General features: G+C 44.5%; 1 long non-coding RNA gene across 1 annotated transcript; it reads left to right on the top strand.

Annotated features, from left to right (window-relative positions):
- The first annotated feature begins 12,541 nt into the window (after positions 1-12,541).
- On the top strand, positions 12,542-18,653 carry LOC307210525. The gene is made up of 6 exons (XR_013836055.1): positions 12,542-12,646; positions 12,885-13,136; positions 13,928-14,011; positions 15,277-15,318; positions 15,852-15,958; positions 17,639-18,653. It is a non-coding gene; the product is annotated as an uncharacterized lncRNA (long non-coding RNA).
- The last annotated feature ends 2,109 nt before the right edge of the window (positions 18,654-20,762 follow it).

Genomic DNA, 20,762 nt, shown 5'->3' with positions numbered 1-20,762 from the left:
CAGAAACCAAATTAGGGGAGAATGCTATTGTGCTCGAATCCTGCATCTGGTTGGCCACTGTGAGAACAGGATGCTGGACTGGATAATAATAATAATAATAATAATGGCATCCAACACAATATTAAAATACAATAAAGCATCGGCCTGATCCTGCAGGCTCCTCTTATGATCTTAGGTTCTTAAGGTGGCCAGACTGGCGCAAAGGCACTGGCAGAATTGCTGGATTGCACCCACCAATTTGTTTGCCCTGTGTCAACCTTCTCACTTCTCCAGTGCTCCTGCCCAGTAAGCAACAGCAACTCACCTGCTGGGAACGTAGCGTACCTGCTCCACCCCACCTGGAGAGCTGCTTCTGCTGGCCACCGTTCTGCCCACCCACCACTGCTTCTAAATTAGTTCTTAACCTGCTCTTCATCCTCTTGGGGTAAAAGGTAAAAGGCAAAGGACCCCTGGACGCTTAAGTCCAGTCAAAGGTGTCTATGGGGTTGTGACGCTCATCTAGCTTTCAGGCCATTTGTTCACAGACAGCTTTCCGGGTCATGTGACCAGCAGGACTAAACCGCTTCTGGCGCAACAGAACACCATGATGGAAACCAGAGTGCATGGAAATGCCATTTACCTTCCCACCACAGCGGTACCTATTTTTCTACTTGCACTGGTATGTTTTTGAACTGCTAGGTTGGCAGCAGCTGGGACAGAGCAACAGGAGCTCACCCCGTTGTACGGATTCAAACTGCCAACCTTCTCATCAGCAAGCCCAAGAGGCTCAGTGGTTTAGACCACAGCGCCACCCATTCCCACCTCTTGGGATAGCAGTGCCTAACAGTCAAGAGCCTCTGATGCAAGCAGCTGGTCTTGGGCAACGAGTTACTCAGTGCTGGTTATTGATGCATGCCTTATGTCTCCTAATTTTCTCTTCCTGTACACATTCTTGTATGCAGTTTTGCCAATTATGCACGTATTTGCAATTTCCCCTAATATAATACACACCTGTATGTTATGTTTACTAAAATGTGCATTTTTATGCACACCTTACAGCAGTATATACACTTTTGCATACATTACATGGCTGGAAAACTGCATTGCAAAATTTCAAGACATGTGAATTTCAAAAGGATGGCTATGCTTCCGTTCATGTATTGTTTTAGAACATGTGGATTAAGGCATGGGCATAGCCAGGACTTTTGTTGGGGTGGGGGACTTGGTTGGGGGGGGCAGGACTTTTCTTAGGGGGGCAGAACCAATGTGATTGGTCAGTTTGTTAAGTATTTCTATTGTTTTACTTAATGGGGGGGCTACGCCCATGGATTGCAGGCATGGCCAAATTTGGGCCTCCAGATATTATGGGTCTACAATTCCCATCATCCCTGACCACTGGTCCTGTTAGCTAGGGATGATGGGAGTTGTCGTCCCCAAACATCTGGAGGGCCAAGTTCGGCCATGCCTGGATTAAGGAGATTCACCTTTAAATGTCCCTTGTCACTGACCCTACAATGTCAAGATATACTTGCATTTAAATTATTGTAATACATGCGTATTAGGTGCATTCAACTTCCACATAACTGCATATATGCGGGGGGGGGGGGATTAAGTAAATCAATTTAAAAGGCAGAAAAGCGCAAAAAAGGGCAAAAACAGCCTGAAAAGAGTGGGGAAACGGCCAAAAAAAGGCACAAAAGAGTGGGAAAACAGCTAGCAATCCTAAGATCCTTTACAACTGCAATCTCATGAGCCTTTGCACTGTCCTTTGAGGCCTGTGTAGAGTAGGAGTTTGAGAAACATGGTTTGGAGGGAGTGATTGTGGTGAAGTTTGGTGGATTTTTGGTAAAGTTAGATGGTGTTCCCCACTATACATGATTTCACATATATGCATGGTACCCAGGAATGTAACCCCCATGTAAGTGGGTAGGCGCCTGCCGTTGTTTCTAAATTTCCAACTATGCACAGCCCTAATAAACAGCCCTAAAGTACTCCTGGTTTTGTACCTGTTAGTTACTGAATTAAAGCAGATTCATAAAAGAATCATCACTGTACAGCAGGTAAGACCCATACTGTACTAAAAAGAAATGAAAAAGAGAAGGGAAAGGGTACCTTAATTTGGGGAAGACCATGGTTATCTATACAGTTCCCAAATCATAATTTTTTTTGAAGTCTTGTTGTATTCCTGCTCCATGACTGCAGTCATGGGATTTTTGTCTATCACATGACAGTGTATACAAAATAAAAAAATTCCTTCCAGTAGCACCTTAAAGACCAACTAAGTTAGTTCTTGGTATGAGCTTTCATGTGCATGCACACTTCTTCAGATACACACAAAAGCTCATACCAAGAACTAACTTAGTTGGTCTTTAAGGTGCTACTGGAAGGAATTTTTTTATTTTGTTTTGACTATGGCAGACCAACACGGCTACCTATCTGTAAATGACAGTGTATGTTTTGACTCCACAGAGTGGGATGTGACGGAGACAGGATGTTTGTGTTACTGCGTTCTGTGAAGTGGGACTATTGTTCTTTGTTCTCTCTCTTTGCTGTCTGATACTAGAGAGAGAGGGAGCCATGTTGCAGTGCTCTGTGTGTGTTTATATGAAAGTAAAGTAGATTAGCCAAAATGCTGAGTTGCTGAGGTCTGTTACGCGAACTGCAAAGACTCTGCGGATCCCTAAGTGTGCCGATGTCTGTTGGCATCGGTCGCTGTGATCTGTGGGCTGAAGAAAGCTTTTGAAGCTCCCGAACGATCGACCAGGAGGGAGGGAACATGCCAGTCGGGCATGTGTCTCTGCCAGGGTCCTACTCGAGAGTAGGACGAGCTCCTGACAGCTTACAGGAGGGTGATAATGAAATTTTGCAGGGATCTACTGCGTCATTTCCCAAAGAGTGGCGGCACCTCACAACCAGAAATATCTTTTAAGATACAGTGGTACCTCGGGTTAAGTACTTAATTCGTTCCGGAGGTCCGTACTTAACCTGAAACTGTTCTTAACCTGAAGCACCACTTTAGCTAATGGGGCCTTCTGCTGCTGCCGCTCCGCCGGAGCACGATTTCTGTTCTCATCCTGAAGCAAAGTTCTTAACCTGAAGCACTATTTCTGGGTTAGCGAAGTCTGTAACCTGAAGCGTATGTAACCTGAAGCGTATGTAACCTGAGGTACCACTGTATGCCAATGGCGTTTCACTATTCTCTCAATGTCTCTTGTTATGTGATTAAATTCTAAGGAAGAATGAATTCTCTTAGTGTTGTCATGAATGTCAGTCTGGGTTTTTAAAAGTTTGGATCTATCCTTAGCTTTAGTTCTCTGTATTATCAAGTGTTTATATCTATATTATATAGAAATATTAACAGCTGAGGAAGCCCTTTGGGGCGAAACAAGGAAATATCCAGAAACCTTGTTCTACCCAACCCAGCTGCCTGAGCCAGCCTGCCTGTGTCTGCTATCTATGCTAGCCAACCTCATCAGCTGTATTCTCCATGACATTCCGGCGACCTTTCCTTAACCACATTCGAGGACTGTGTAATATATGAACTCAAACAAGAATGTATTCAGAAAGGAAGAAATATATCTGCATTGGATTTAATTAAATAGGTTACATACCTTGCTTAAGGATTGTATATGGTGTACATCCTGGACTTGATTCGTATGTTAGGAAGTAACCAGTAAAGAAATTTGTTACAAACATTACCATTCAGCCTGTTGCGCTCTTTAGTTAAGGATTGTGTGTAAAATAGGAGCTCGTTCACTCTCTAGCTTAGGACTGCCATATTTCAAAAAGCAAAAACCCAGACAGATAATTTGTTGAGCTTTTTGGGGGCAAAGTTGTCGTGCCAAAGGAAAATCACCCAAAACAACACTGCCAACATGGGTTGTCATACGTCCGGATTTCCCCAGACGTTTCAACGATTTTTGCCTGGATGCTGCTTCTGCGACAGCCGATTGCAGGCGATGCCTGGGAAATTCTGGACGTATGGCAACCCTACTGTAGCTTTCTGCATCTGGCCCCTCCTTCTGCTATCACTTGCTACAGTGAGCTCCAAGGGGCTTCCTCTGTGGCTGCTGGCATGTAATGAATGCCTCATTCTAGGAGTGAGAGGGGCTGGCGAGGAGGAATTTGGATTTGATATCCTGCTTTATCACTACCCTAAGGAGTCTCAAAGTGGCTAACAACCTCCTTTCCCTTCCTCCCCCACAACAAACACTCTGAGGTGAGTGAGGCTGATTAGATTAGATTAGATAAATTTATTGTCATTGTCCGTATATACACAGTATACACAACAACGAAAATCAAACACCCAAGACCGGATTCACACACACATTTGCACGTATCTCCAACACTCTCATCCTATTCAGACATAATCTATTAAAACATACATAATCCAGAATATAACACAACCTATTAGAAGCATAGCATAACCTAAAACCTATCTCATTCCTTACTACTCACTGCTTGCTATTTCTTACAACTGGCCCTGAGATCATTGTTTAGTGCAATCAGAGCTCTTGGATAGAAACTATTCAGAAGGCGTGTGGTTCGTGTTTTCATTGTCCTATATCTTCTGCCCGAAGGCAACAGTTCAAAGAGGTTGTGAGCAGGATGGGTGGGATCTCTCAGGATATTGTGTGACTTCTTCAAGCTGCGAGACGTGAAGATCTCATCCAGGGTTGGTAGTTGAAGCCCAATAACATTCTGGGCAATTTTAATTATTCTCTGTAAGGCTTTTTTATCCATTCCAGAGCTGCTCCCATACCACGATAATATACTATAGGTTAAGACACTCTCAATGGTACTATGATAATAGGCCAGAAGTAGGTGCTGAGATAGATTCAATCCTCTGAGCATTCTCAGGAAATACAACCTCCCCTGCACCTTCCTCACAACCATATTAATATTTGCAGTCCATGAGAGGTCCTCAGAGATGTAAGTGCCCAGGTATTTAAAACTACCAACCCTCTCCACCTCCTCGCCATTTATGTGCAATGGTAAAAATACACTTTTCTTTCGCCTAAAATCAATTATGAGTTCTTTGGTTTTTTTGGTGTTAAGCATAAGATTATTTTCTTTACACCATTGAATTAACCCCTGTACTTCTTTCCTATAAGCAGCCTCATCATTCTCACTAATGAGCCCCACCACTGTTGTATCATCCGCAAATTTGATGATTGTGTTGGACTTATACAGTGGGGTGCAGTCAAATGTGTACAGGGAATAGAGGAAGGGGCTTAACACACACCCCTGAGGGGCTCCTGTGCTTAATACTAGAGTAGAAGAATGGTAAGGTCCCATTCTCACTGTCTGCGGCCTATCGGTCAGGAAATTCCTTACCCACAAGCAGATCTTCTGGTGTATACCCAAATTGGTCGTTTTAAGGAATAACCTGTCTGGTAGAATTGTATTAAAGGCAGAACTGTAGTCCACAAACAACAGCCTTGCGTAGGTTCCCTGTCGTTCTAGATGACTCAGTACAGTATGGACAGCGATGGAAATAGCATCATCAGTAGATCTATTCCTTCTGTATGCAAACTGGAACGGGTCTAGAGTGGATGGAAGACCAGCCTTAATATAAGACTTCACAGAAGTGTGACTAGCCCAAGGCATGTGGAGGAGCAGGGAAGTGAACCCGGTTCACCAGATTACGAGTTTACTGCTCTTAACCACAACACCACACTGGCTCTCAGAGTGGCTCTGTGGGAGAACTGCAGGGTCTACCTCCCCTCTGCCATCGCTGTTGGCACCTGCATCCAAGCTGGAGAAACCTCATCACCTTGTCCTGTGCCTGGGGGGTACCTGCATGCTTCCAACTCTTCGCTATCCCTCAAGCTCCCTGCTTCTAGCACATCTCAGCTCGTCCCATCTTCTGAGGTGAGGCCGGTGTCCTACCACCAGTCTCTAGGCTTGAAGTCCTCTTCCTCACCCAACTAACCCCCCTAAGTTGAGCAGGAAGAGCCAGTGACAGGAAGCAGTTCAGACCCCAAAGGTGAAGCGGGGAGGGGGGTGGTCAAGAAGCTGCTGCAGAATTCAAAGGGCTCTCCCTCTCCTGCCCCCTGGTGCCCAATAGTGTGTAAGGGCAGACCAGAGATCAGAGGTGAGCAAACACAATTTTGAGACAGCTTGAGAAACATCCAGGAGAGGAGGATCTTTAGAAAGGATGGAAGGCTCTCCAGCAGCAAGACTGAATGGGACGTGTTGCTGAGCTGTGTGCCATTTCCTTGAATCTGCAATCCTGACAGCTGGACTATGCCTTGAATGTTGCATTGTGTGTTGACTTTTTAACTATTATTTAATGCTGATTGTATTATGTGGCTTGCAGTCAGCCACCTTGGCACCTGCAGGAAGAAGAGCAGGGCGAAAGAGAGTTGGGGTGGTGATATGTTGAAATGGTCACTGTTGCTTCCTTCAGGTTAATGTTGAAGATGTGAATGCTGACACTCAGCAAAATGTGATTGCCAATATTGTCACTGAAATTTGAATCCCCGCAACAGGGTGAGCTCCCATTGCTCGGTCCCAGCTCCTGCCAACCTAGCAGTTCGAAAGCACATCAAAGTGCAAGTAGATAAATAGCTACCGCTCTGGTGGGAAGGTAAACGGTGTTTCCGTGCACTGCTCTGGTTTCGCCAGAAGCTGGCCACATGACCCGGAAGCTGTCTGTGGACAAACACCGGCTCCCTTGGCCACTAAAGCAAGATGAGCACCACAACCCCAGAGTTGTCCGCGACTGGACAATGGTCAGGGGTCCCTTTACCTTTACCTTTAGATTCCAATGCATATGGTTAGCAGAGTAAAAACTTAAATATGTTGCAGGATTCCCCCCCCCAAAAAAAAATAGACCAGAGGCAATTTCATCCAGCAGTGCTTTACTGCTGCTGAAGGCAAGTGAGCATAATGGTCACAAATCCAATACATTCAGGATTGGCACTGTCTATAAGAGGTCCAGTTGCAGCAGACTTAACTTAAACTTACAATAACATATAATAAGACTAAACCTTAACACTGTATAAAGAACACCACACTAGAAGGAAGAGGGACAGAAAGAGAAAGTGAAATCCAGGCTCCTTCTGGCCCTGCTTTTATAGTTAGCATTGACCTTGAGAGAAGAGATAACAAAACCAGTTTAAGCCAGCTGTACTCAGCTTCTCTGAAGGTATAACCCAAACATCATGAAGCTTCTTGCACACAGAGAAGCTTCCAGAACCCTCTTGAATTATTTAGAATAGGAGAGATCTCTACACATCAGGTCAATACTTTCTGCACTAAGAAATGCAAACTGACAAATATTTACTGGAAATAGAGAACACACACATACACAGACAAGTTCCAATAGTCAAGATGTTGGCATTCACCACCTTTCTGCCATTCATGTCTCACTCATATACATTCTTATATTGAATGTAAAATAAACTAATGAAACATTAAACGAGACATAGAATCAGCAAGTAACACCAAACAGGAATTTTGTTAGACCGGAGCAGTTTGAAATCCAGCATACTTTTCCCTCATCGCCTCCAGAAACAATAGATCATGACTGCAGAATGAAGTCCAGAATGTCACCACTTAATAGGGACATTTTGTTCCAGTGACGAAAGTCCAGATTGGAATCTTTCAAATCTCTTTCTTAGGCACCAGCTTATGCCGAGTGTCTCATCACATATCCAACCTGTTCCCATTTAATTACATTCCCAAATCCACCTTTGGTAGCCTTTCCTTAGAATGAAGTCAGCAGGCCATCTGTGCTAAATCCTAATGCTAATATAATCCCTTGCCTAATTTGCCACCCCCTAACATAAAGTTCTGTGGACAGCTTACAGTAAATAAATGACAAAACAATTTAAATACCGATATTAAGACGTAAAACTACAAAACAGAGAAAACTGGTTTGGAACAGACTTCCGGAACCAATTAAGTTTGAGAAGCAAGGTACCACTGTATTTTTATTTTCAATTTGGTGAAATCCATGTGTTTTTGTTATTCCAGGATGATTTATCACAATGAACACTTCTGCATGGAACCATTTCAAAGCACTCCTAGGAGGGGAAGTGGGGATCGCTGCCCCGCATTCACACTTTAATTTTGAGTAATCCATTAGCCTAAGGGTAAAGCAGTTGTTCAGGGAAACAGGTGGTGCTGTGGGTTAAACCACAGAGCCTAGGACTTGCCGATCAAAAGGTCGGCGGTTCGAATCCCCGCGACGGGGTGAGCTCCTGTTGCTCGGTCCCTGCTCCTGCCAACCTAGCAGTTCGAAAGCACATCAAAGTGCAAGTAGATAAATAGGTACTGCTCTGGCGGGAAGGTAAATGGCGTTTCCGTGCGCTGCTCTGGTTCATCAGAAGCAGCTTAGTCGTGCTGGCCGCATGACCCGGAAGCTGTACGCCGGCTCCCTCGGCCAATAAAGTGAGATGAGCGCCGCAACCCCAGAGCCGGTCACGACTGGACCTAATGGTCACGGGTCCCTTTACTTGTATAAAGCAGTTGTTGAGCTCTAGGCCTCATTGGGCTGTGAACTAGCTCTCTCCTACTGGTACAAGCTATGGGTTGTGTCCATAAGAATGCAAAAAGAGCGTGCTGGATCAGGCCAATGGCCAATCCTAGATGGGATTCATCATCCTGTTCTCACAGTGGCCAACCAGATGCCTGTCGGAGACTCCTAAGCAGGACCTGAATGCAACAGTGCTCTCCGCACTTGTGATTCCAGCAACTGGCATTCAAAAGCAAAATGCAACACAGTACAGGCAGAGTTAGAATCACAGAACTGTATAGTTAGAAGGGACCACAGTAGTCATCTAGCCCAACCCCCTGCAATGTGGGAATCTTTTGTCCAATATGGGGCTCAAACCCACAACCCCAAGATTTAAGAGAGTCTCATGCTCTACCAACTGAGCTGCATGAAATCCTGCTAGCCTAGCACAATGGGACTCTGTGTTCTCTAAGAACAAAATCCCAAATTTTCACAGGGTTGGGTTTTTTTACTGGTGTTCTTCCCAGTGTTCCAGCACATCACTTCCCCAAATTCCCGCAGAGTGATTTTTCTTGATCCCTAATATCTAGGTGGAAGAGTGCGTCAGTTTCCTGTTACATCCGCCTTTTTCGAATGAGTGGACAGTAGGGTTTTGGTTTTTTCCTTACGAAAACACATGGAAAAGGATCCTGTTGTGCAAAATGTATGTCAGCAAACCAATCTTGTGATGACAGCCTGAACTGGTTAGCTGGATGTGAGGAGTCACTTTGTTCAGAAGTATTTAAGCAGCAGAAACCTGCAGGAACCCAGAAGACCTGAAACTACCACCATCACATCTAAGAGCCAGCTGCCCGTCTCCTTTCTACTTGTCAGCCATGGGCCTGTCCAAGATGTCATTTGTGCCTCTTTTAAGAAATGTGCTCATATGTTTTGCTCTGTGCTTTCAAGGAACAGGTAAGACTTTTTCTTTCCGTTGCTGTGGTTAATCCATGTTAGTTACATTTGGTCTAGAGGTAGTTTGCTGGGTAAAGGTAAAGGTAAGGGGACCCCTGACCGTTAGGTCCAGTCGTGGCTGACTGTGGGGTTGCAGCGCTCATCTCGCTTTACTGGCCAAGGGAGCCAGCATACAGCTTCCAGGTCATGTGGCCAGCATGACTAAGCCGCTTCTGGCGAACCAGAGCAGCACACGGAAACGCCATTTACCTTCCCACCAGAGCGGTACCTATTGATCTACTTGCACTTTGACATGCTTTCGAACTGCTAGGTTGGCAGGAGCAGGAACTGAGCAACGGAAGCTCACCCCGTCGCGGGGATTCAAACCGCCGACCTTTTGATTGGCAAGCCCTAGGCTCTGTGGTTTAGACCACAGCGCCACCCGCGTCCCAGGTAGTTTGCTGGGTATATAGGACAAAATAACAAAGCCCCATATTGGTAAAAGATCAAAAAGGGCTGGTTCAATTCAGTATTATTATTTTTTGTCCTCCATGCTACCTGTTCTGACCTACCCGAAGCCTGCAGATTTGTGGGCAAATGTGACACATAAACAATGCAATTGTCTTATTGTTTATTATTACATTTCCATCCTACCTTTCCTCAAAGGAGGAAATGTGCACTCAGGGAGATGTGCATGGTTTCCCCATCTTCCTCACACGGCCCAGTGACAAGGAGCCAGCTCCTAGGTGCTGAGGTCCCTTCGCCCCCCACAAAAAAAAATATTTGAAGGGCTGGCCGCTCCCAAAGTTGATGGGCATTGCCATTCAAATAGCGTGCATCTGCCACATTATGTGACTGATTGTGCAGGTGGGGCTCACCTGCCCCCCTCCCCATTATTTTATTCAAGTTGGCACCCCTACCCTGTGATAAGGATAAGAAACTACAGGTGGCTTGAGAAAGCTAAGAGGTGCACCCAAAATCTAGCTTCCTTGAAGGCAGAACTACATGTTGCTTTCTAGACATCAACCAGGTGTTTCCAAACTTGAATTTGCTGCTATTTCTAGGGGAGAAATTTGCTGCTATTTCTAGGGGTGGCATAGAGTTGTTTAGCTCTAGCTGTGCCTGCTGTTTTTACCCTGAAGGCCATTCTACTCCCCTCTCCATGGGGAGTAGAGGGTGCCCCATTTTAGATTATTTTGGGGACAGGATGCTTAAAGATAGAGATTGTGTTTACCTATACAGAGCAAAGGAAATCCAACAAGCCAAATGACAAGGGTCATTCATATGGCCAGTCCAGGAAGCATCACTCACATTCTCAATTCAGAGATATTTGCCCACTGTAACATCATTGTATAGCTAACTCTGATTGGCTAATAATAATAATAATAATAATAATAATAATAATTTATTGTTTATACCCCACCCATCTGGCTGGGCTTCCCCAGCCACTCAGGGAAGCTTCCAACAAAGGATTAAAAATACATTAAAACATCAGTCATTAAAAACTTCCCTAAACAAAGCTGCCTTCAGATGTCTTCTAAATGTAAGAGAGATGTTTATTTCTTTGACATCTGATGGGAGGGTGTTCCACAGGGTGGGTGCCACCACCGAGAAGGCCCTCTGCCTGGTTCCCTGTAACTTCACTTCTCGCAATGAGGGAACCGCCAGAAGGCCCTCGGCGCTGGACCTCAGTGTCCGGGTTGGATGATGGAGGTGGAGACGCTCCTTCGGGTATACTGGGCCGAGGCCACTTAGTACTTTAAAGGTCAGCACCAACACTTTGAATTGTGCTCGGAAACGTACTGGGAGCCAATGTGGGTCTTTCAAGACCGGTGTTATGTGGTCTTGGCGGCTGCTCCCAGTCACCAGTCTAGCTGCCACATTCTGGATTAGTTGTAGCTACATAGCTGAGACATTGTCACATTCACTATGTGACCCATGACTGGTTCAGAGCATTCCAAGAAGGAGGAAAAAGCTTTCACCAGAAGGCGGATTACATACAAAATGCGAGAGAATCGTGAACAAACAGCAATAACGAGAGATGAAAACGTCTGACCATTAAGAGAGTTTTGGGGAAATTGGCTTCCCAAATCCTAGGTTTTTGGCTCAAAAACCAATCCTACAAACATCCCTACTATTCATGGGACCAGGGGCAGCCTATATTTTAACAGAGGCTAAAGCATCCCATCGAGGGTCCTTCATACTAGCTTGTGAAACGCTGCCTCTGAGATCCTTATATAGCCATCCGAAGCCTGGTGTTAAAATTTCTGCCAAAAGATTTAGCAATAGTTAATCTCTGGGTGACAGGAGCTGGGTGTTCATGACAAGAGACGGTTCTGCCTGTGATTTGTTATGGTTGCTTCTTGTTCTGTGCTTTTTGGCCATCGTTTTTTGTTGTTCCTCGTGAATCACCCTAGAGCAGAAAGGCAGTGCAGAAAAGTGTTAACTAACTAAACAAACCAACTACCCAACTTCATGCTTAGTCAGTCATACACTGTAAACGAGCCCAACTAGTATTTTGGCTTGCTGGCCGGTGTTCAGTTCAGTCCTAATGCCAGTCAGCGAGTGATGATTTAAAATTTGCTGACGCCCAGGAATCAAAAAGTATAAGGAGATGGGCACATGAGGTTGGCTCTGTAAAACTACTTGGGCGGGGGAGCACCTGAATACCAAATTAATCTCTTAAAATGAAGTGTGGGCCATTTATGTTTCCAAAATCAGATTGGTTCAGGAAAGTATTTTGGGGAAATAGCTTGGCTTATTTCCATTGCCAATGCAATTCAATTTGGGGTGGAGCTTGTTCTTTACTCTCTTGGACCTTAAAACCCAGTCACAGTCCAGTTATCTTGCAACCTTTATTCTTAAGATTTTGATAAAACTGAATGACAAAGACCCAAAGCCATTGAGCAGCTTGATTATCTCGGATCTAAGCTTCTACAGAAGAAGTAACTAGAAACCTACTTCAGCTGTTGCAAACTCTGAAGTCTGACAGCCTAATACTCACCATTTTTACTGAAAATGTTCCAATCCCATCCATCAAGACAGGAATGGAGAACTTGTGGTGCCCCGGGCTACAACTCCCATCATCCCAGACCGTTGGCCATGTTGGGGGTTGATGGGAACTGGAGTCCATCAACACATGGAAGCCCTCAGATCCCCTGTCCTTGCTTTCAGATAATCTGCTTGCTGGTTCAACAGGCTCAGCCTGGGATGGCCTAGCTCCAGAATGCTACTCTAGGTTTTTATGGCCTACCAAGGCTTGAGGAGAAGGTAACTTCTGTGACATGAGACTTCCTGAGAAGCAGGACATGAGACAGAACATGTGTTCTTGTCTGTGAGGTAGAGAGGCCGACCTGTGGCAAAGCAGAGATGTCTCTGGTACAGTTCTGAATGAAGGCCCAATCATTTCTCTATAAAGAATTGGGATTTATGTGTGTTTGTGACTTGAACTAGGAGAGAGGGTGCTTGACCTTGTTCACCAACATTTTTTGTTCTCTTTTCTCAACAGCTGCCCAGCTGTTAGGAGGAGGAGGTGACTCCCTCAGCATAGGAGGGGAAAACGGAGCCCCGGGTGGCTCTCTCAACTTAGGGGACGGATCCGCTGGTGGCTCCCTCAACTTAGGAGGAGGAGCGGACGGAGGCCTTGGTGGCCTCCTCTCAGGAAATGGAGGCCTTGGTGGTCTCCTCTCAGGAGGGGGAGGGGGAACAACCCCACCCCCTACGACGACAACAACAACGCCATCAACAACCACAACGACGGGTAAGATTCTATCTCTTTCTGAAAACATACGAAACAGCTGGCCATGAGAGGCTAGCTTTGTTTGTTTGTTTGTTTGTTTGTTTGTTTGTTTACAGTATTTACCACCCTCTGGAGCACTGCCCTTCGGTGGCCATTTTTTGCCTCAGAAACTTTATGCTGCGTAATGATGTAGTGTTGTTTTGAAGGTGGTTTGTGAGGGGTGGGGGGGTGGGGATGGCAGCCACCAATGGCTCATAGCTTCCATTTTTCTCTGTCACTGCTTTCCTCTGTGTTTTTTCTTTCTTTCTTTGCCACTGCTGTGAAATACAGCGGGAGATATTTTCTGCCACAGCCCCACCTTTTGCCTCCCCACTCTACCACCCCACATTTAAGCAAAAGCTGTGCCTTTTCTCTTATACCGTGGTACCTCGGGTTACATACGCTTCAGGTTACATACGCTTCAGGTTACATACTCCGCTAACCCAGAAATAGTGCTTCAGGTTAAGAACTTTGCTTCAGGATGAGAACAGAGATCGTGCTCCGGTGGCGTGGCAGCAGCAGGAGGCCCCATTAGCTAAAGTGGTGCTTCAGGTTAAGAACAGTTTCTGGTTAAGTACAGACCTCCGGAATGAATTAAGTACTTAACCCGAGGTACCACTGTAATACAACCTGGAGATGGGTCAGCTGTAGAGAGCTGGTCACACTGGTAACGTTTCACCACGTAAAGTCGTTTTATGTTGTCCTCTTGCGAGATGAAACGACATTCCACAGCATTCATGTCTGTCCCTGCTTTTGCTTTCTGCCAACTGAAGCCACCACCACCACCACGACTCCGACAACTACCACCACCACGACTCCGACCACCACCACCACCACTCCGACAACTACCACTACTGGTAAGATTGATTCCAGTGTAACTCATAGACAGCCATCCTGGTAGAGTGATTAGAAAGTTACTTTTATTTTATTTATTACACTACTCTTCATCGAGAGACCCCAGGACAGTTCACAGAATAAATGCAACGTAAAACACAAGTAAATAATTAAACCGAGACACAAAAACAATAAGCCCCCACCTCACCGCAGATACAATTAGAAGGCTGTGGGATATTAACCAGCCTGCTTGAAGAGGAATTCGAACTGTGGCCTCCTAAAAGACTATATATATACGTGCGCACTCAAATTGTACACCACCCTTCATCTGAAGATCTCAGGGGTGTTAAAAATATAAAGTAAAAACACAAAAGACACAATAAAAGCAAGAGCAAAACAAACACACCAGGGCTGGATTTAGCTTTGATGAGGCCCTAAGCTACTGAAGATAATGGGGCCCTTTATATGCCCAGCTGTCCTTTGTCAACAACAAATTGTTGCTGTTTTGGTGTTGAATCTATGCTATATGGGAATTTATGCACCTGATAGATAGCTAAAGCCATTTGCACATGTTGCCATGCAACCAGTCCATGCACAATGTAGGCACCCTATATACAGAAATGAGCAAACCAGTGATATTTTAGGGAGCAGGCTAGCAGGTGGGGCCCATTACTAGCATCATAGGAGCCTACACAACACAAAACAATGTTGCTGTATGTAGGTTTTATTTTATTTGTTTATTATCTTATATTTTGGAAATGTACATCCGAGTTTTTTCCCCTTTAATTTTTTTTGGGGGCCCCCAAAAGAGTGGGGCCCTAAGCTATAGCTTGTTTAGCTTATACGTAAATCTGGCACTGCCCCCAACACATTTAAAAGGACATTGGATGTCAATCAGCTGAAGGCCTAGTTGGAGGGGAACATTTTGTCTGGCACCTAAAGATATATAATGAAGGCACCAGGCAAACCACCCTGGGGAGAGCGTTGCACAAATGGGGAGCCACTGCAGAGAAGGCCCCGTTCTCATGTTGCCACCCTCCAGACCTCTCGTGGAGGAGCCAGACAAAGGGCCTCAGATGATGAACAAAGAGTCCGGGTTGGTTTAAGTCCTTGACTTAAGAAGCGGTCCCTGAAATTGGACTACAACCCAGAGTAGGGTCAACAATAGCAAGCTAGTCACTTTGACAACATTTCACCAAGTAAAGTCCTTTTTCATTCTCCGCTTGCAAGCTGAAATGACATTCTGCAGCATTCATGCATGTCCTTGCCCCTTGTTTTCTGCCAACAGAAACCACCACCACAACTCCGACCACCACCAGCACCACTCATGGTAAGAATGATTCCAATGTAACTCAGAGAGAGCCAGCCTTGTAGAGTGATTAGAGAGTGGGACGGTGGCTGCAGAGATTCAGGTTCAAATCCTCACTTGGCCATGAAGGCCCACTGGGCTTCGCCTTGGGCTGGCCAGCCTACCACGCAGGGTTGTTGAAAGGATACGATGAAGGGCAGAAAATGATGCCTGCTACTTTGAGATCTTTGGCAGTGGAGTCTTTCATCAGCGGTGCTGGGAGAGAGGCAATGATTGCTAATTCCACCTTCATCCACCCCCCACCCACCCCCATAGCTCTACACCACCTCTCAGGCTTTCTCAAAGGGTCCCTCAAACCCTCTAGAGCAGATTTTAGGGATGCGGTCATTGAATAGTCATTTAGAATCTAAAGTTTGCTTAGCCTTAGGAGCAACCCTTCCCTTGCCCGGTGATCGTACGCTGAGGAATGGGTTATGCTGCAAATCAGTAGGCTGGAGAATAATAAGGGTATTGGCCTCGATTTGTTCTCCTTCTAGCTTTCCTTTGTCCTACAGAACCTACAACCGCTTCAGATCATGTATCGCTTGCGCCCTGGGCCCTTTCCCTGATTGTTCTGGGCTGTATTGGTGCAGGCATGGCGATTGTTGGAACAGTTTTAACAGTAAGTATGTGGTATGGGTGTTTTTTTAAAGGTTGTCACTGCACTGATCACCATGGGGGGGGGGAGTGGATTAGGGGATGAGAAGGAGGAGGAGACAAATCTCCTCCCTGAGGTGTGAAAAAGAAACTATGGGATGGGACCTTTCCCTTCAGAGGCCCTGTACTCACTTATCTGATCCTAGGTGTATGTGTGAGTCAGCTTGAGGGACTTACGTGAGATGCATCACAATGGAAAACATTCAAGGGCATTCCCATGTTTCTGCCCCTTGCAAAGAGCATTTCCTAAATTCATTCAGGGATTTTTAAAAATCCCTGTTCTTCAACCCCAAATGTCCCTCTGAGTGGCTCACAATGATCCAGTATTGAGCCCCTGCCCTCAGGCTCGCACATCTAAAATATACGAACTTCCAAATTTATGGTTTACTTAGAGAAAACTGTACATAAATAAAGACACTCACAGGACTGAAATAAAACTCATAACGTTTATTATAAACGTTTGGTTAGACCACAAGATGTAATGCTGTAATATAATAAGGAATGTATGTCTAAAGTATAATACAAAAATTTATTAAGGAATTATAGACATTTATAGAATGTGTATATAGTAATCACGCTTAAGTAAGAGCAATATAGAGAAGCCAGAAGAGGGGTGGGGGGAAGTTAATTCGGATAAGATGGAGAATAATATTGTTAAGCTGTATTGTTTAAGATATTTGGAAAAAAAATAATAAAAATTATTGGAGGGTGGAATATAAAATTAAATATACGACCTAAAAGGAAAAGGAGTTGGGAGGAAGGAGGAAGGAAGCAAAGTTGGGTACTTGTTCTTAAGGACAAGATCCTTTTCACGGCCAACAGTTCACTGGAAGGGGGAGGTGAAAGTTTCATGTTTCTCAGCTGGGGAAAGGATTGTAAACAGTGGTGTCAAAAAGAAACAGAAGGGAAAGCCGTTCAGTTTTCCCTTGGAGAAATTATGACGAACCCTTCCCCGAATTCCAGTTGAGTGCTGTCCCAACCAAGTTTCATTCTAGAAATCATTCCAAAAGTACAGAACAGCAGAATAGTGGGTGAAATTCAGCTGTAACAGGCCCTGTTGCTATCCCCTAAGCAGGCATAGAGGGCAGGTCTTCCAGGAAAAAAATCAACACAATTGTGTATTCCTCCTCCCTGACTCCAGGGGGAGCCATTTTCAAAAAAATTATAGTAAGACAAAAGGGAGGTGAGCAGAGGGATCCAGGAGACATTGGATTTAGTTTGCATTTAAAGGTGGATCTTTCTGATCCACACTTCCTGAAATAAGTCATGAACTGAAACACAACCATCCTTCAAAATCTGCACTTCTCTCAATGTTGCAATGTGGTTCTTCAGTAATGTAATGAATATAAAAATGCATATACTGGGGTAAAATGAGCATTAGAATGCACAAATTTGTGAAAACAGCATACAAAAATGCATTATATTAAGGGAAATTGCTTTGCAAAAATGTGCATAGGAGGAAAAATTGTATGCAAAAATGCAGGTGAATTTTCATGAGTTTGTTTTTTTAAAAAAATCATAAACTGACATGGACATATGGAGAAATGAATGAAAGAGGTGGGAAAACAAGAAACTGAAACTGACAGATTTGGCTGTCGCTAGGTGAACATAACTTAATATATTAACTCCTTTTCATTTTTCTAAGGTCTGCTACTGTCTGAAAATGAGAAAATCTCAACAACAGAACACATGTGGGTCAGGAGGAAGCTATGTTCCGCATGCTATGCCGTGCGGGAAATTTTGAGAAGCCACGCAATGGAGATGGTATAATCAGATGGGAATGTGCCAAGTAACCGACCTGCTCAGTTGCTGCTGCTTGAATTAACATATACTCAGGACATTCTGCTTCCTACACTTCGCAGGGCTCAGATTATAAATATTTTGGAATAAGGACCATGCCTTTGCTTACAACCAGACCAGGACATCTTTACCCTTGCTGGACATCTGCTGTGGTTCTTTCTCCAGAGTCTGGTGTGAAGACTACCTGTTAAGGTTCTATTCTTAGCTAATATCCATTCATATAACTTGACGTGGTGTGGAGAACCTTTGTCCCTCTGGATGTTGTGGAACTACAACTCCCATCAGCCCCAGCAAGCATGGCCAATGTCCAGGGATGGTGGAAATTGTAGCTCAGAAACATCTGAAGGGACCACAACTTGTCTAACCCTTACTATTGCCTTACTACTGTATATCATTGGCCCTTGCCCAGGCAAGGGAACAAACCTTTAATAAATATGCAACCAAGAGAATAGCAAGCGTCCTGTAGGGACCCGGTTTACTAAAACTACAGTACAATAAGACAGACTTGCCAGTGTGGTTTCACATCTCTCCCTGATAGCTTGCTAGGAGTCCAGAATGATTGCTTGATGTTTCTTTAGTGGGAACTGATGACAAGAGATTTTCACCTGATAGCTGGGAATCTCTCTCCAGCCATTGGAATGCAATACTCAACAGACTGTGGGATGGTGACTCCTTCCAGCAGGTGTGAGAAGAACACAATCTGAATGTAGTATGGAATTTGGATTTAGAAAGAACCACAGAGAAAGAGAAAGAGAATTTTGGAGCTGCAAGTTGGCTGAAGGTGAATCACCTTGGATGCAGGGAGTCTTTCCAGGATTCTGATGCAAGCTAGTGGATTTGCTGCACGCTATACTAGTGCTTATTTGCTTCTGCTGTGCTATTATTTGTATATTTGTAAATAAACAGATATTACAAAAGCATCATAATATTTCAGTGCTCTTTCATCCAAAGGAAAATAAATTCTGTTGTACGACCTCCGGAGTCCTCATTATTTGTTGGAAGCGCAGAGCCCTTAACAATATGAAATACAAGAAAAAAATTTTTTGCAGGAAACATTTATCAGTGTATGGTAAACAATATCTGATGGTAAAAAGTTCGCACAAGTAGGATGAAACAGATATATACAGGATACCCTTAGAGAAGAGGAATCAATATACCATTGCATAAAGCAAATGGAAGATCTATCTGCAAAGTCAGGCACAAGACATAGAGAGAAAGAGAGAGAGAGAGAGAGAGAGAGAGAGAGAGAGAGATAGGAAGACCAAACAATGTGTTGAAACACATAAGGCAGATGGCGCCACCTAGCCACCAAACTCAGATCAGAACCAAAGGGACTTCCACATTCCTGTCTCTCCTCCTCTGTTGCTTTATAGCTCTGTTGTGGTCACAAGCCAAGCTGGTATGCAGCAGCTATAGTTGGGCACTGGAAGGAATATTAAATAAAAATAAAAAATACAGTGCGATATCTCCTACTCTTCTGAACTAGTCATCTCTTTAAGCTCTTTGGCATGATATTCATTCCCTCTCTCCTGGCTATGATATGTCTGCCAGTGTTTGATCTTGGCATGGCTACCTTATTACTAATTGCCCTTGAGGAAGCACACCAAAACCTGTATTCATCAAGAAAGGCCACAGAGCGAAACCAAATCTGATCGGTATTTAGACAAAACCCTGAGGTTGAAAATGCATCGTGGAATGTTGGTGTGTATTCATGCTTCAAATTCCATCCCCAAATCCTCAAGACAGGTTACTCAAATGTATAAGGAAACCTGGCAAAACTTATATTGACTGAGTCTTGAAAAGCAATAGTACACAAATGGATTTGTAACCATTTAAAACAGACATTGTAACATTTAAAAAGACATTGGATGTCAAAGGCCTGACTGAACAGGAACATTTAAAGAGTTTGTGCATATTATGATTACATATATATATATATATATATATATATATATATATATATATATAATATTCAAGGTAAAGGTACCCCTGACCGTTAGGTCCAGTCGCAGACGACTCTGGGGTTGCGTGCTCATCTCACTCTATAGGCTGAGGGAGCCAGCATTTGTCTGTAGACAGCTTCCGGGTCATGTGGCCAGCATGATTAAGCCACTTCGCCACTTCTGGCGAACCAGAGCAGCGCACAGAAACGTCGTTTACCTTCCTGCCTGAGCGGTACCTATTTATCTACTTGCACTTTAATGTGCTTTCGAACTGCTAGGTTGGCAGGAGCAGGGACCGAACAACAGGAGCTCACCCTGTTGTGGGGATTCGAACCACCGACCTTCTGATCGGCAAGCCCTAGTCTCTGTGGTTTAGACCACAGCGCCACCCATGTCCCAAAAGACTATCCTGCAAATCACATTTTTAGTTTGACTGATAGTTTCTACAAAAGTTTCCATAAACACAGTTTATACACATGTATAAATAACATAAGAAGAATCCTGTAGGATCAGGCCAACGGTCCATCGAACTCCAGTATCTTGTTCCCACTGGCCAAACAGATGCCTATGGGAAGTTGACAAGCAGGATCTGAGCATAAGAGCACATGGCAATTCCGATTGCAACATTATAACCTCGCGCAACGAACCCACTTATCCAAAGGACCAGACTTTTTGCAAATAAAGAACTGGGTGGGAAGATGCATTGGGAAATGCGAGATGCATCATCTAACCTCTCCACCAATCAGAAGGGAAGTTCCTTAAATAGTCAACGCCGTCTAATCTCCCTGCGAACAAATCAGGATGGATTTGCTCAATAAGCAGGCCATCTGGAAGCAGCTTACAAGCAGTGCCGGCCCTATCATTAGGCAGAGGGAGTGGCTGGCTTTCATTGGGACTACAGGGCACAAGGAGGAAAGGTCCACAAGGGAGGAGAGGTGTTCCTTCCCCGTCCATAATTTCAAAGAAAAAGCGGCTTCCTGTGAGGCTGGCCAGCCAGCATTATCCTCAATCCTATAATTAGGAAAC

This window comes from Podarcis cretensis (genome assembly GCF_951804945.1).
Source record: "Podarcis cretensis genome assembly, chromosome: 2".
In the NCBI taxonomy this organism is placed as follows: Eukaryota; Metazoa; Chordata; class Lepidosauria; order Squamata; family Lacertidae; genus Podarcis; species Podarcis cretensis.
Note: the sequence above shows the minus strand (reverse complement) of the source record. Positions and strands in the feature narration are given on the sequence as shown.